The sequence below is a fragment of the Lactuca sativa genome, chromosome 4, assembly GCF_002870075.4.
Source record: "Lactuca sativa cultivar Salinas chromosome 4, Lsat_Salinas_v11, whole genome shotgun sequence".
Lineage (NCBI taxonomy): Eukaryota > Viridiplantae > Streptophyta > Magnoliopsida > Asterales > Asteraceae > Lactuca > Lactuca sativa.
The window spans coordinates 175,525,969-175,539,718 of record NC_056626.2 but is presented as its reverse complement, the minus strand read 5'-3'; the positions used below and the strand labels follow the sequence as shown (position 1 = coordinate 175,539,718).

Genomic DNA, 13,750 nt, shown 5'->3' with positions numbered 1-13,750 from the left:
GATGTCATTCGAGAAACGACTGAGAAGATTGTACAAATTCGCGAACGATTAAAAGCCGCTAGGGATCGACAGAAAAGCTACGTAGATAAACGAAGAAAACCTTTGGAATTCCAGGTGGGAGACCAAGTCCTTTTGAAAGTCTCACCCTGGAAGGGCACAATACACTTTGGAAAGCATGGAAAGCTGAACCCAAGGTACATAGGGCCTTTCGAGATTCTCGCAAGAGTCGGCCTCTTAGCTAACAAACTCAACCTACCCCGCGAGCTCAGTAACATACATCCTACCTTCCATGTCTCAAACCTGAAGAACTGCCAATCTGACGAGACTCTCGTAATCCCACTCGACAAGATCAAGGTCAACAAGGGCCTCAACTTCGAGGAAGAGCCTGCCGAGATTATGGACCGAGAAGTCAAACGAACGAAATAAAGCCGCATCCCAATTGTGAAGGTTCGCTGGAACGCCAAACGAGGACCGGAGTTCACTTGGGAGCGCGAGGATCAAATGAAACTCAAGTATGCCCATCTCTTTGCTTAGTTGTATTGTAATAATTCAGTTACCTAAATTCTAAATTTCGGGACGAAATTTCCTCTAACGGGGGGATGATGTGACAACCCGAAATTTATTCCATTGTTGTTACCCACTTTCCGTTAATAAAATTATTATTATTATTATTATTCCAATAAATTTTTGGGGTTAAACAAATAAAATAATGTTTTATTTTATATTCATATTTATTGAAATAAATAAAACACGTGTAATATCTTTAATTTTGTTTGGGAAAAATCTAGTTTACAACGTAAGCCGGGTTACGACTGTTTAATCGGGTAAAACTTTAAACCTCGTTTAACATAAGTATCAGGTAGTTGTATACCGGGTACAACACTCAAGCCCTATATAAGGGTGAGTGGACATTCTTTTGGACCTTTTACCACCCTAGACACACTCTCTCTCTACTCTCTCTCCTTAAGGCCGATTTTCTCCAAAAACGCAAGTTTCCGCTTCCAAATCGTAAGTTCTCTCATCCTAGCTTGTTCTAAATATCATTGCATGTTGATATGGCTTGAAAATCATCCAAGAAGGCCAAGGATAAGGAGTTTATGGCCAAAGAACACTCTTAGGCCGTAAACCCCTAAACGTGAGCCAAATATGCCCCAAATCTCCTCCTTAGGCTTAGAAATTAGCTTAGAACTTAGCCTTGAAGTATTTTAGACATTAAACACCAAGTTTAGGGGCTTGAATGAGGGTTTACGGCCCAAGAACATTCTTAGGCTATAAACTCCCTCAACCCATGCAAATCAAGCCTTAAACCCCATTTTGGCCTTATACCTTCACTTAGAAATTGTTAGGAATGAGCAAAGGACCTCAAAAACGAAGTTTAAGGGCTGTCCAAGAGTTTACTACCGCAAACCATGGGGTTTATGGCCGTAAACTCCCAAGGAGTGGTCCTAGGACCGCAAACTCCAAGGGAGTACCCTCCTTTAACCCTAAACACCCCTTAAGCCTCAGATTAAGCCCTATAACTACCCCTAGTAGTGTATGAACCCTTTAAGCACTCAAAACCACTCCTTCCATGATTTTACGGCCGTAAACTCATGGAGGAAATGGTCCCTCAGCCGTAAACTCACTCAAGGTGAGTTTTAGAAGAGTAAACTCCATGGTGAGTTCTTATACTCTTTCATTGCAACCCAGTAGCCTCCTAACACTTAACCAAAGCGTTTTCCTTCACATTAGGATGTCTATATGTGTTAAATTAGTGTTTCATCCACTAATTATATGAAAACATATGTCTTCATATGTCACTAGGTTTATAAAGTGTGTTCAAGTCCTCACTTGACACCAAACACTCAACCGAGACTCCTATCCGATCCACTCGCTTCAGGTGAGTTCATACCCCTTAATTAACCTTTTTAAATGTTTTTACATGTTTTAGGGGGGGATAAAAGTTAAATGCAACAAGTTTTAGTATCAAATCATATGTGATTTATAACTTGCAACCCAAAAAGGATTTTCTATACTTTTAGCTATTTGTCAATAAAACTGTTTTATATAACCATTAAACGCATTTTCTATGTTAAATTGTCATCAAATTATTTTCAAACTACTTTTAAATTACTTTTCTTTTAAACTATATCTACACCAATATATTTATATAAGTAAGACTTGAAGGACTTAGGACCGATAACTCGCCTTATTTCCTGTTCTTGTTTGATTGTGGTCTTAGGGTATACTGTTATTCGTCCAACTGTCGTTGAATTCTTAGTTATATATCATATATATTTGTGTTAGATATGAAAGTCTTCATCTTAATCAATACCTTTGTGAAACAAAGGCTTGCAATTCCCACACACTATTTAACTATAATAGGTATAGTTGAGACTACTACTCGTTACCTCTAATACTAGGATACCCACTATAAATACTACTACTACAAATTAATGCATGATAAAGAGAATACTCTATACACTATACTAAAAGTTACTATACTATAATACCAGAGAATACACTAATCCAGAACATAACACACAATTCCTCTATACGGCACTCTATGGCGCAAATACCATGTAACCAGAGCTTCCCGGAAGGAAAGCAACACTACATGTATAGATCTATACAGGACGGACGCTATTACATCCCGACTGTTAACTACAGTCCGAGCCGACTAGGCCTAGGGTTGGCACTACATCGCTACACTACGTATGACCGGGAAGGTCATCGGAACTGCTATTATCATTCAGTTTGGTTACATGAGAAATCACATCCATATTCAAATTAACACACTAAGACTTAAAGTCTAAGCTAACTTCCCAAAGTAAATAAACATATATTACTAATTGAAGTTTGCAGCACTACTACACCCAACCGGCAATACTTTTCCTTATTTACGTTACTTGAATGAAATTTATTACCATATTTTATTAATTGAAGGTTTCAATGGAAATACTTTTACACACTCGAAAGATTTAACTTACAAATACCCAATTTTGGAAAGTATAGGATTTTCTAGGGATTTCTACTATTCTTAAATATTAATTACAACTTTCATATTTCATAATTGTAAACACTATTATACAAGCATCGACACTAAATTCTTATGAACTCACCAGCTTTATGCTGATACTCGTTTTAAAAATAACTTGTATCCTCAGGTCAAAGATAGACAGGTACTGGTGCAACTTTTGAGAAGATGGAGCGTATACAAGACCCATCTTTTATTTTGTTATACTTTTGGTGTCTATCAAAACTATACAGAACACGCTTGTAATTAAATTTACTATACTAATACAATGATTGTTGTCGCTTGTTTTTACTATTATGCAATTGTTATGATACTATACATGACGTCCTCCACCCAGAACGTATTCCGCCGTTCTCGGTTTTGGGGTGTGACATAGAGAAGGTCTGAGATACAAACGATCGACTCGCCCCCGAGTCAAATAATACCAAAGTGGGCAAAGAATTCACTAAAAACGTACCTAATCACAGGTACAATCATTAAGCATAACACGAATACAATAACTGAGACAGAGAATAGAAAACGTACCAGCAACCACATCCGATGCTGAATTGGCCTCCTCGGCCGTGAGTTGGAAGGCGTGACCCTAAGCCTTCGGATGTTCCACCATGACTGGCCTCCCATCTCCAATCCTCATAGCAGCTGGCACGGAATCTTGCGTTGGCTTGGCGGCGAGTTGCGGATAGTTGGTCTTTACATGACCAACCTCAAGACAATGGTAAAAAATCCTCATATCTGCTGGATGGGCGGACTGACGGCAGTCCCTGGCATAGTGCCCCTCCTTGCCATATTTGTGGCACCCACCTCCTACTCGACAAACCCCCGAATGAGCCTTGCCACACTTTCCACAAGTGCGGCTCTGATGACCTTCAGACCGTGTATCAGCGGTCTTAGACCGCTTAAGCGCCGGCTGAAATTGTGTCGGTGCTCGACGCTGCTCCTTCAGCAGCAGCTCTATCTCTAACTCACGCCACCGCATGGCTTCCTGAAGGTCCAGGAGGGTATCACATCGATGTGTAGACACAAACTGTCGAATATCAGTCTTGAGCATACTCAGATAACGAGTCATATGAGACTGCTCTAAAGCAAACTCTGGGCAGAACATAGCCCTCTCCGTGAACATACGGGTAATCTCCATCACAGACTCCCCATCCTGCCTCAATGTCAAAAACTCCTGCGCAAGCCGCCCCCGCTCAACGAGTGGAACGTAGCGGGTGCGGAACATATCTCTGAAATGCTCCCAAGTAACAACAGCCCGCTGATCATTAGTATACAACCCAGTCGTCAGCCTCCATGAGTCCTTTGCCCCAAGCCTCAGCAGGTTCAGGGCACACCTGACCTTTTGGTCAGCAGGACATGAGCATGTGAAGAAACAGCCCTCCACGTCAGATAACCACCTCATAGCCCTAATCGCATCATGTGTACCATCAAACGTTGGGGGCTTCGTATTATCGAAATCCCGGTATTGGAAAACAATGTCGGCTCTTCCTCCAACCCCTGCCACAGTTATAGCTGAAGCGGCTGCAGCGGCAGCTGTCTCTGCTAGAGCTGCATATCGCTCATCAAAATACTCAACCATCGCGGTCTTAATCGACCCAAACATCTCTGGCAGTTACGCTTGAAACGCAGCAGCAATCTCGTCGTGTATAATCTCTCTGATCCTAGCATCCAACTCCTCGGTCCCTATCTGAACCACGGGCTCAGGTGCTACCGGCACCTCCAACCCTCCACCTCCCGACCCCGATCCTGATCCTGATCCTGATCCTGATCCGGATCCCGAGGCAACATGTCTCGTCACCACCATACAGGAATATATATACAAGTCATCAGATAACTAATATATTGTCGGGAAACCAAAACCCCAAAAACCCCAAGGGGTATGATTTGCTTGCTACGCATATGGGTCCTGTGCTTTCAGTAGTACGGGCCCATACTACCTTCCACACTTACCCATATTTGTCTCAAGTATCACCACAACGCCCTAACAATATCATCAACATAGAAATGCGCCCCAACCCTCACTTCTAGGGGAATACCAAATATCTCGCATCTAGTCTCACCACTTATCACAACTCACACATCCATGAAACTTCCATCATCCCCTGCAGCGACGATGCACGCTAGCTGCACATAACGCTGGACCCCATAGACTTTAGAATATCTAATCCTACACTAAGGTCGAATCGGACATTCTCAGGCTATAAGATCTTGATTATACACAGTCGTGATGCATACACCAAACATCTACAGTTATGATGTCAATTCCATATACAAGATACCCTAGGCTAATAGGCATCATATAACCAGGCAAAGCTATCATGCGATTCCTAAAGATCCCTATCCTAGCACTAGCATGATGTTTTAACATATCAAAATATCAAATAACTGTTCCATCAGAGTGTCCCAAAAATCATAACATAAGGATGAGGAGCGGCACGGTCACGCCTTCACCTTTCCATGATCTCCTGAAGTACTTGAAACAATAAACTGAAAACTGTAAGCCCGAGGGCTTAGTGAGCTACCCCCAAAATACCAATACCACACTGACAATACCATATCAGTAATAATCATTCAATCATCATGCATACTGGGCCATTGACCTGACTGGACCGCCCTACCGGGCCTATAGTCTGTCTGAATCTATCGCGAGCCTTCGGCATGACTGGTCCCCCCATGTGAGCCTACAGTCTCCCCGGACCGCTCATAGGGTATATTGGCCTTCAACACAAAGCAGGACCGCCTCAACCCAACCACCAGCAAATAACCATGTGTGCATGCTGTCATATACAAGCATATACAAACATCAAACATATCTGTCACACTGATCATCAATCATAGAATTCTCCTGTAACTAGAGTACTGACCTAGCACGTCACTAACATACCAATCCCTACGGATCATAAGAGCATAACATATCGTCTACCCTTATTCCGATCTAACAGATCATAACCACATGTAGCATACCATAACAATAACAACTAAAGGGCCGGCCGAGGTGCCGTAGACCCTATCGATATAATGGGGACAACTCACCTCACAGATGTCGACACGAAAGGTAAAATCCAACTCTCGGATCACTTGACACAGGTTCCACCACCTATCATCATAGTACATTATACTCATAAGTCCTTACCCTTATAAGGTACTCCATAACCCACTAGTCAACCCCTGGTCAAAGTCAAAGTCCTCAGTCAAGGTCAACAGTCCATGTTGACCTTAACTCGCCGAGTACCCTTGGCTACTCGCCGATTTCCTTGAAGTACATTCCAACTCGCCGAGTCATCGAAGTGACTCGTCGATTTCCTTTGATTCTCGATCAAACTTAAGGTCACCCGTCGAGTTCCCTCCTTGCAACTCGACAGATACACGCTCATACATATCCCAGAGAAAACTCATCTAACTCGCCGAGTTGTTCTTCAACTTGTCAAGTCTTATGGCGATCTTCATCGGACTTGCTGAGTTGTTCATCCAACTCGTCGAGTTCACAGCCATCTTCATGCGACTCGCCTAGTCCATTCAGTCCTTTTCCTCCATACAGACATATTTTGAGCCACGCAACAGCTCCAACACATAGATCCAAGCTTCTAGGGCATGCTTATCACGTAAAGTTGCAAACTTTACGTGCATGCATGACTATAAAGGCTCTAAATGTCTATTCTAAGTTTATAGTGGAACTTCATGCTCAAGAGGGACCCTAATCACAACCAAGACTGTGACTTTATGCTTCTAGAATCGAAGGAGGGCCTAGATCTGAAGTTACAACTTCAGATCTAGCCCATAGCTCATCATACCAACTTAAAAATCCATAAAAAAAACTCCCTAGAAACTCAACAAAAGGGAAAAAGGGAAGTAAGAATGGCACTTTGATACCTCCAAAGGATGCTAGCTGACGTAAATCCTGCTTCGCACTCCTTCCTTGCTTCAATTTCCTTTGCACTCTTAGCTTTCTTCCTCCAATATCCTCTTTTCCAAGCTTCAAACACCACACCAAGGAACACACACATGAATTAGGGTTTTAAGGGGCTCTCAAAGACTGTAAAGAGGCCAAAGGAGGCTAAGGCTCCTTTAAATAGAGGTGCAAACCCCGGGATTTAGGGTTTCCACTGCCAACTCCTACTCGCCGAGTCCCAGCATGGACTCGTCGAGTAGGTCACTTAACACGCGATCCCACCCCGCTGCTACTCGACGAGTAGGTCAACCAACTCGTCGAGTAGAGCTTAACCCAATAAATCTTATTTAAGCCATACCTGAGAATCGGGGTGTTACAATATTGCCCCTATAACATGATATAATACCAATAACATGATGATGATGCAATATGTAATTATGTCAAGTTAATGGAGAAACCTGTCAATCTTCTCATGCAGATTTTGCCCTATTGGATCAAGTAGATAATTGATAACCTGACATCGGAAAGCATAAGCAGTTAAGTAGAGCATTGTGAATCAAAGAACGTTGCTTATAAAGTTCATTTATGATCTTCAATTAAAAATAAAGCAACTATAGAAAAGGGTATTTGGTAACATGGATCTCAAAAGATTGGAGAAGTATCAAGAGAAAAAGGGTATTTTCGGCTTTTGTATATCATAATTACCATAATACGTGTTACGCCTAATGACTCAAGGAGGTTCTTTTTATGAATATATATACAAAATTAATTAATCTTCACTAGAAATTGTAACCCATTAACATATACAGGCTAATATTCTAAAAGCGGGAATCAAATTTTTTCAAAAGATGTAATGTCAAAGAACATAAACTAATAGATAAATATCTATCTAATTGTAACTATGGGTATGTAAATCTTATGATTATACCTATCTCTACAGGTCCATCAATAAAAAAATGTTTCCAAGAAACTATGATTGAGAAAATTTAAATAAAGCTTCAATGACTTTCTGAATATCAAATAGAGACATTCATTTCCCTGTGAATATTTTCTATGAAAATATTGATTTGAAAAAAAAGGCAAACTTCTTCAAACAACTTTAACTTGGTAAGACTTTATTGAGTGATTGTTAAGCTCAACAAAACAAATTCTCTCAAGTTGTCTCACCTGCTCAAGTCACTCTAAAAGAAACATAATAATAATAAATTTTTATAATTAAAAAGATCCTCACGTTATGACCATATTGATAAAAATATGAAGATAGTACTTCAACAGTGAAAGTAAAAAAAAAAAAACTATATTAAAATATCTCCAACGGTCAAGACAACTCAAACTACTTAAACATATCAAGCTCCCAAGAAAATTTTTTAAGAATAATAATTGAAAATGTTAGAATTGTGATGAAAGAATACACTTAGCCTCTGATTATACGTTTGAAAAAAGAATTAAAAAGGTTAAAACATTTAAAATCCAAAATTATAATGCAATAAGTATATATACTAAAACTATACCCGTGGAAAGTATTCCACAAAACCGTATGTTGATTTTCTCCAAAAAAAAAAAAAAAAAAAAAAAAAAAAAAAAAAAAAAACTAAATTGTTACCTGCTCATTGATGATCATCACTTTAATCATACCAGACCATTTATCGCACATAGCACAAAATCAAGACCGACAATACGATCCCCAGTGTAAGATTGATTCTTCCCGATTAAACCTAGTGAAAGACAACTTATTTATCATCATTTCAATTTCCATGAAAGAATACACTTAGCCTCGTAAGGCCCTTAAATCTTATTTATACAAATAAGTGAATAACCAAAAAGAAAATCACAAATCTAGTATACACACAATTAATCAACTTTGATATACAATATTATACTACTAACCATAATAGTGTCAGTCAGAAGCTCGCTCCAAAAAGTAATGTTTGCCAAAGGTGTACCTGGGATTCAAAAACAAAAACCAATGTTTCATTCTTTGATTTCTTTGTTTGATCAAATCTCATAAACCAATAGATGATTAGTATCGGTTACAGACCACATAAAAAATATGAGAATTCAGTAAAAACTTTTAACAAACAGTTGGAGGGCAAATGTTTCAACATCTAATCAAACTTAGCATACGATTCCAAACTGATCCAATACCTGTATCACCCTATCAAAAAAATGCAATCCTAAGCTCGGTGATCTTCAAATAAAGTCATTCACAATCGGAGATTCAAACAGCCCTAAAAAAAGCAGACTTAAGAACAAATATTGTGCCATAAGGATAATAACTAGAATTTGAAAGTCATAAAAAGGAAGATGATGCTCTTATATGAATCGTGTCCTCAACTGAAGCTACCTTCAGGGTTTTTAGCCACATGAATTGAGAAACGTTGATAACTTCGACGTCGTCTCTTCATGATTCACAAAGCTCCACCGGTAGAGACTTCAGTTGTTCTTGTTGACGGTCTAAAAGCTATTCAAACAGAGAGAAATCAAAACCAATCAAGAAAAAAAACACAAATAGACCCATCAGAACAGAAGTAGATTATTATATATCTGGTGACCAATAGTCGTTGAAGTTCCGATTGCGATTTCAAGAAAGGTAAAATAAATCCTTAAGTGAAACGTTACCCCTATGGAGAAAATCGAAATGAAAACGGACGGTGAAATTAATCGGTAAACCCTCACCCGACGACAAGGCGGAAGGATAAACCCGAAGAACTCAGAAATGAACAAAAAAATGAAGTCGGATCCGGAAATAAACCCAGATAGTGTGGAATTGACGGAGAGATAAAAGTTGGAGGATCAAAAGGGATGCTTGTAAGGAACAAAATTCATTGGGAGAGAAAAAAGCGAACACTGTAAGGAACAATGGAGGAATGAGATTAGTGGTAGTGGTGAACGATCGCCATTAAGTTGCCATCAGTGCTTCCAAAAGGGCGGCCTCTCTCGTCGCCGGAGTACTGGGGCCACTCAACCCTCCGCCTTGCTTACGTACCTGTCGCTTCTGCATCTGTCACACAAGAAACACATGTAAGTGATATCGAAGTGATACATCGTATGGTCAAATGACTCCGTTTGTTGGTCTTCCTCTGCACCTAGGTCGATGTCGGTAGAGTAAAGCGAAGCAATTGGAGGTGGGAACGAGTTCCTTTGACATTGAATGTCACCAAATCAGATAGTCGTGCAATTTTGGAAGCAATCCTGGAAGGGGTTTGTTGATTGATGGCGTTTTTTGAGACTGTTGCAAGAAGGGGAAGACGAAAGAGTCCTTTGAGAGGAGTAAAGGTATCCAAGCATTTGAGGCGGTGTTTCTATCAGAGATGTAACAGAAATCCAAAGATGATTGGCCAAAAAAACGGTGAACCAAATTAAAAAGAACACGTGTAAACAAAGAAACTATATAATGGCATAAATTGACCCCTTACAAAAACAAATAACAAATGAGAATGAATTGAAAACACACTCATACATAAGGGACCACTTTTTCCAACTCCTTAGGAACTTTACTGTTCCTAAGGTGAGACATTTTTAATATATATATATATATATATATATATATATATATATATATATATATATATATATATCATTTATTTTTTTCTAATTAATTTAGAAACCAAGTAATAAATTAATAAATCATTCTACTCTCTCTATTGTCATGCCTTAGCCTAGGGATTTTGCTATCTATAATGTGCTTTGAGTATGTGTGGAGTAAGAGTATCCAGCAGGAATATTTCAGATGTAGAGCTTTGAGTAGTGTAACATCCCGAAAATACAGGCCAAAAATTTCATTTTTAAATACGTTATTATAAAACCAACATTATAATAAAACATCCATAATATCATGTCATGTCAAAACCAAAGTAGAAATAATTAAAACATGTTATCATAAAACAATATAAGAGTGTAATCCCAAAGATCTCATGTGCGGAAAACCATAGTGTGATGCGCTGCGGTCAAGCCGGCTCCTTTCCTTTGAAAACGAAGTACCTGAAATCAAAACTGAAAACCATAAGCACGAAGCTTAGTGATTTCCCCCATCGTACCACAAATCATACAAACACATGATATACATACTGCCAGGCATATTTGGGTGCTCGACCTACCCCTTCGGTCCTCTCGACCGGTGACCTTGACTAGCATATCTAGGTTATGGTCTACCCCTTCGGTCCTCTCTACCGGTGATCGGGAGATGGCCTCCCCTTCGATATCTTTCAACTGGTAACTGGGTACTATTTCACCCCTACCACTACCACATAAAAACCTAGCATATAAACATAAATCACATACTGCCTAGCATATCTAGGTATTGGCCTACCCCCTTCGATCCTATCGACCGGTAACCGGGGACTATTTCACCCCCTACTACTACTGCATAATATCATATCACATATATCATAATATGGCTAGCATGGCTGGGTACTAAACTACCCCTTCGGTCCTATCCACCGGTAACCGGTGACTATTTCACGCCCTACCATCACTATCACATAACATCATATCATGCTAGAACATAAAAGATATCAGGTAGCAGCAAACCTAGATGAATATCACAAAGACAATCATCTAACATACAACTTCTACTGGTGGGCTGGCATTGTAGCCGTAGACCCACCGCTACTGGAAGGTAACTCACCTCACACTGCTGAAGTCCCGTAGACACAATCCCAGCTGCTGGTTGACAGATTCCCGAACTGTCAATATCAAAACATCACCCAATTAATAATTAGGTCCCAACACATGTCCATAAATCCATGTTGGAGTAAAAGACTGCATTACCCTTATCTTGGCTTGATTCAAGCCTAAGGCCCAAACCAAAGGCCTAAAAGTCAGCTATGGGTCAAAGCCCAACACATGGCCTAATTTTCCGAATTGAGCCCAAACCTTTATAAGGTCTTACCATAAGGCCCAACCATTTAGTCCAGTCCAACATTCGACATTCTAATGGCCCAATATCGCATAATCATGAAGGCCCCCATCTATGGCCTAATTTTCCAAATTGGGCCCAAACCTTCATATGGGCCTTACCCTAAGCGCATCAACATATTCTAGTCTATAAGATTATTCTTGAATGGCCCATTAATAATCCAATTTCCAAAGCCCAATGGAAAGGCCCAACTCAAGGCCCACTTAAAAATTAGTGTTTCTTACAAGAAATGATGATTAGGGTTAAGTGTCCCTACTTAACCCATTAAGGACTTAATCAATTAAGTCCCACATAGCATTAGGTTAATTTCAAATAGTTATTAATTAATATATTAAGTTTAGCGAATAATTCAAGTGTGGTCTTGATCAAATTCCCAAAATTAGGGTTTCACATAAAATGACAACTAGGGTTAAGTGTTTCTCACTTAACCCATTAAGGACTTAATCCATTAAGTCCATCACTCTACTACATAAGTCATATGGTGTCATTAGGCTTAATATACAATTCCATTCCAATGGCTTAAATGTGGATCTCGATAATTCCAAGCCCATAAATCAAATATTAGGGTTTTCTAAACCCTAATTAGGGTTTTCACCCCCATTTTAGCCCAATAGGCCCAATTGATATATCTTTTGATCAATTAAGGTTCATTAGGCCCATTAAGGTTTCACTAGGCCCATTAGTCATCTGTTTGGGCTTTTAGTTTCATTAAGCTTCATTGGTCCCATTAGGGTTTCAAACACCCCAAACAAATCAAACTCAACAAGGTAAGCACACCACCACCCGACACGGCAGTCGGTGGCGGCAGGATACGGCAGCCACCACCCTACGGTGGTGGTTTGAGATTTCTATTATTATTTTAGCACCATTAAAATGTACAACTAGATAATACACACACACACTAATAATAACACACATGCACACACATAACCACCCTATGGTGGCCGGCGGCGGCAGATGGTGGCAGCCACCACCTCATAGTGGTGGTGGTGGGTTTGTTCATGGATTTTCTGGTCTAGCATCGCCCCTACAACATCATGCCACTACACATACATAATTACACCATATTGAACACACACCTATGAGAACTAAACATAAACAGCCACCCCCCATCGGCGGCTAGCGGTGGTCGGGGATGACAGAAACGAAAATGGCAGCAGCCACCATGGTTGGCTGCCATGGTGGTTCTCATCAGCTCCCAGCTAGCCGAAACACAAACACACAATCATGCTAAAGCCTGAACACGCACACATACGGCGACAGGGGCTAAGATACGGACACACACCAACTTCGGTCTTAGAGGAGGAAAACGACGAAGGAGGGTGACGGAATGAGCTATGGAACGCACAACGGCGACAACAAGTGGCAGCTGGGTGGTCGTCGTCATTTTGCACATGAAGGAAAAAGGGAAAGAGTTGCAGGAGGTACTTCTTTTCTGTGAAACGAAAGCAGTAACGGCATCCTGCAACACCCAGCTCTGATTCCCTTACCCGACCTCTCTTCTCACCGGGAGTGATAGCAACGACAGTAGTGACTCGATGGCTGCTCGATTTTGCAGCAACCGCCCACCACAAAAGAGATGGTGATGCGACAACCACTGGTTTATTCTTCTAACTGTAGCGTTCTGGTAAAGGGGGAGGTATCGAAGGTCAGTTGAGATGGTGGCGGTCGAGCTTGATGGTGGTGGCTGCAGCATGAGATGGAGGCTACCCAGATTAGGTTTGGGGTTTGCGGGGGTAACGGATCTTATATAAACCGATCCCATAAGAAAATTTGCCGTATTGACATATTTGTTCCCTCCTTCCCCTTTTCCTTCAAAACTAATCCATATTTTACCCTTTTAGCCCTTACCATTCTAATTTCCTTTCAATTCAGGCCCAAGGATCAAACTTCAACCATAATACCCTTTTTAGTCCCTCACTCCATAAAA

General features: G+C 40.4%; 1 long non-coding RNA gene across 1 annotated transcript; it reads right to left on the bottom strand.

The window, feature by feature from the left end:
- Positions 1-10,679: 10,679 nt before the first annotated feature.
- LOC128133883 (uncharacterized) lies at positions 10,680-13,531 on the bottom strand. Its single transcript, XR_008232186.1, has 3 exons — positions 12,900-13,531; positions 11,530-11,587; positions 10,680-10,883 (listed from the first exon to the last, which is right to left on the bottom strand). It is a non-coding gene; the product is annotated as an uncharacterized LOC128133883 (long non-coding RNA).
- Between the last annotated feature and the right edge of the window lie 219 nt (positions 13,532-13,750).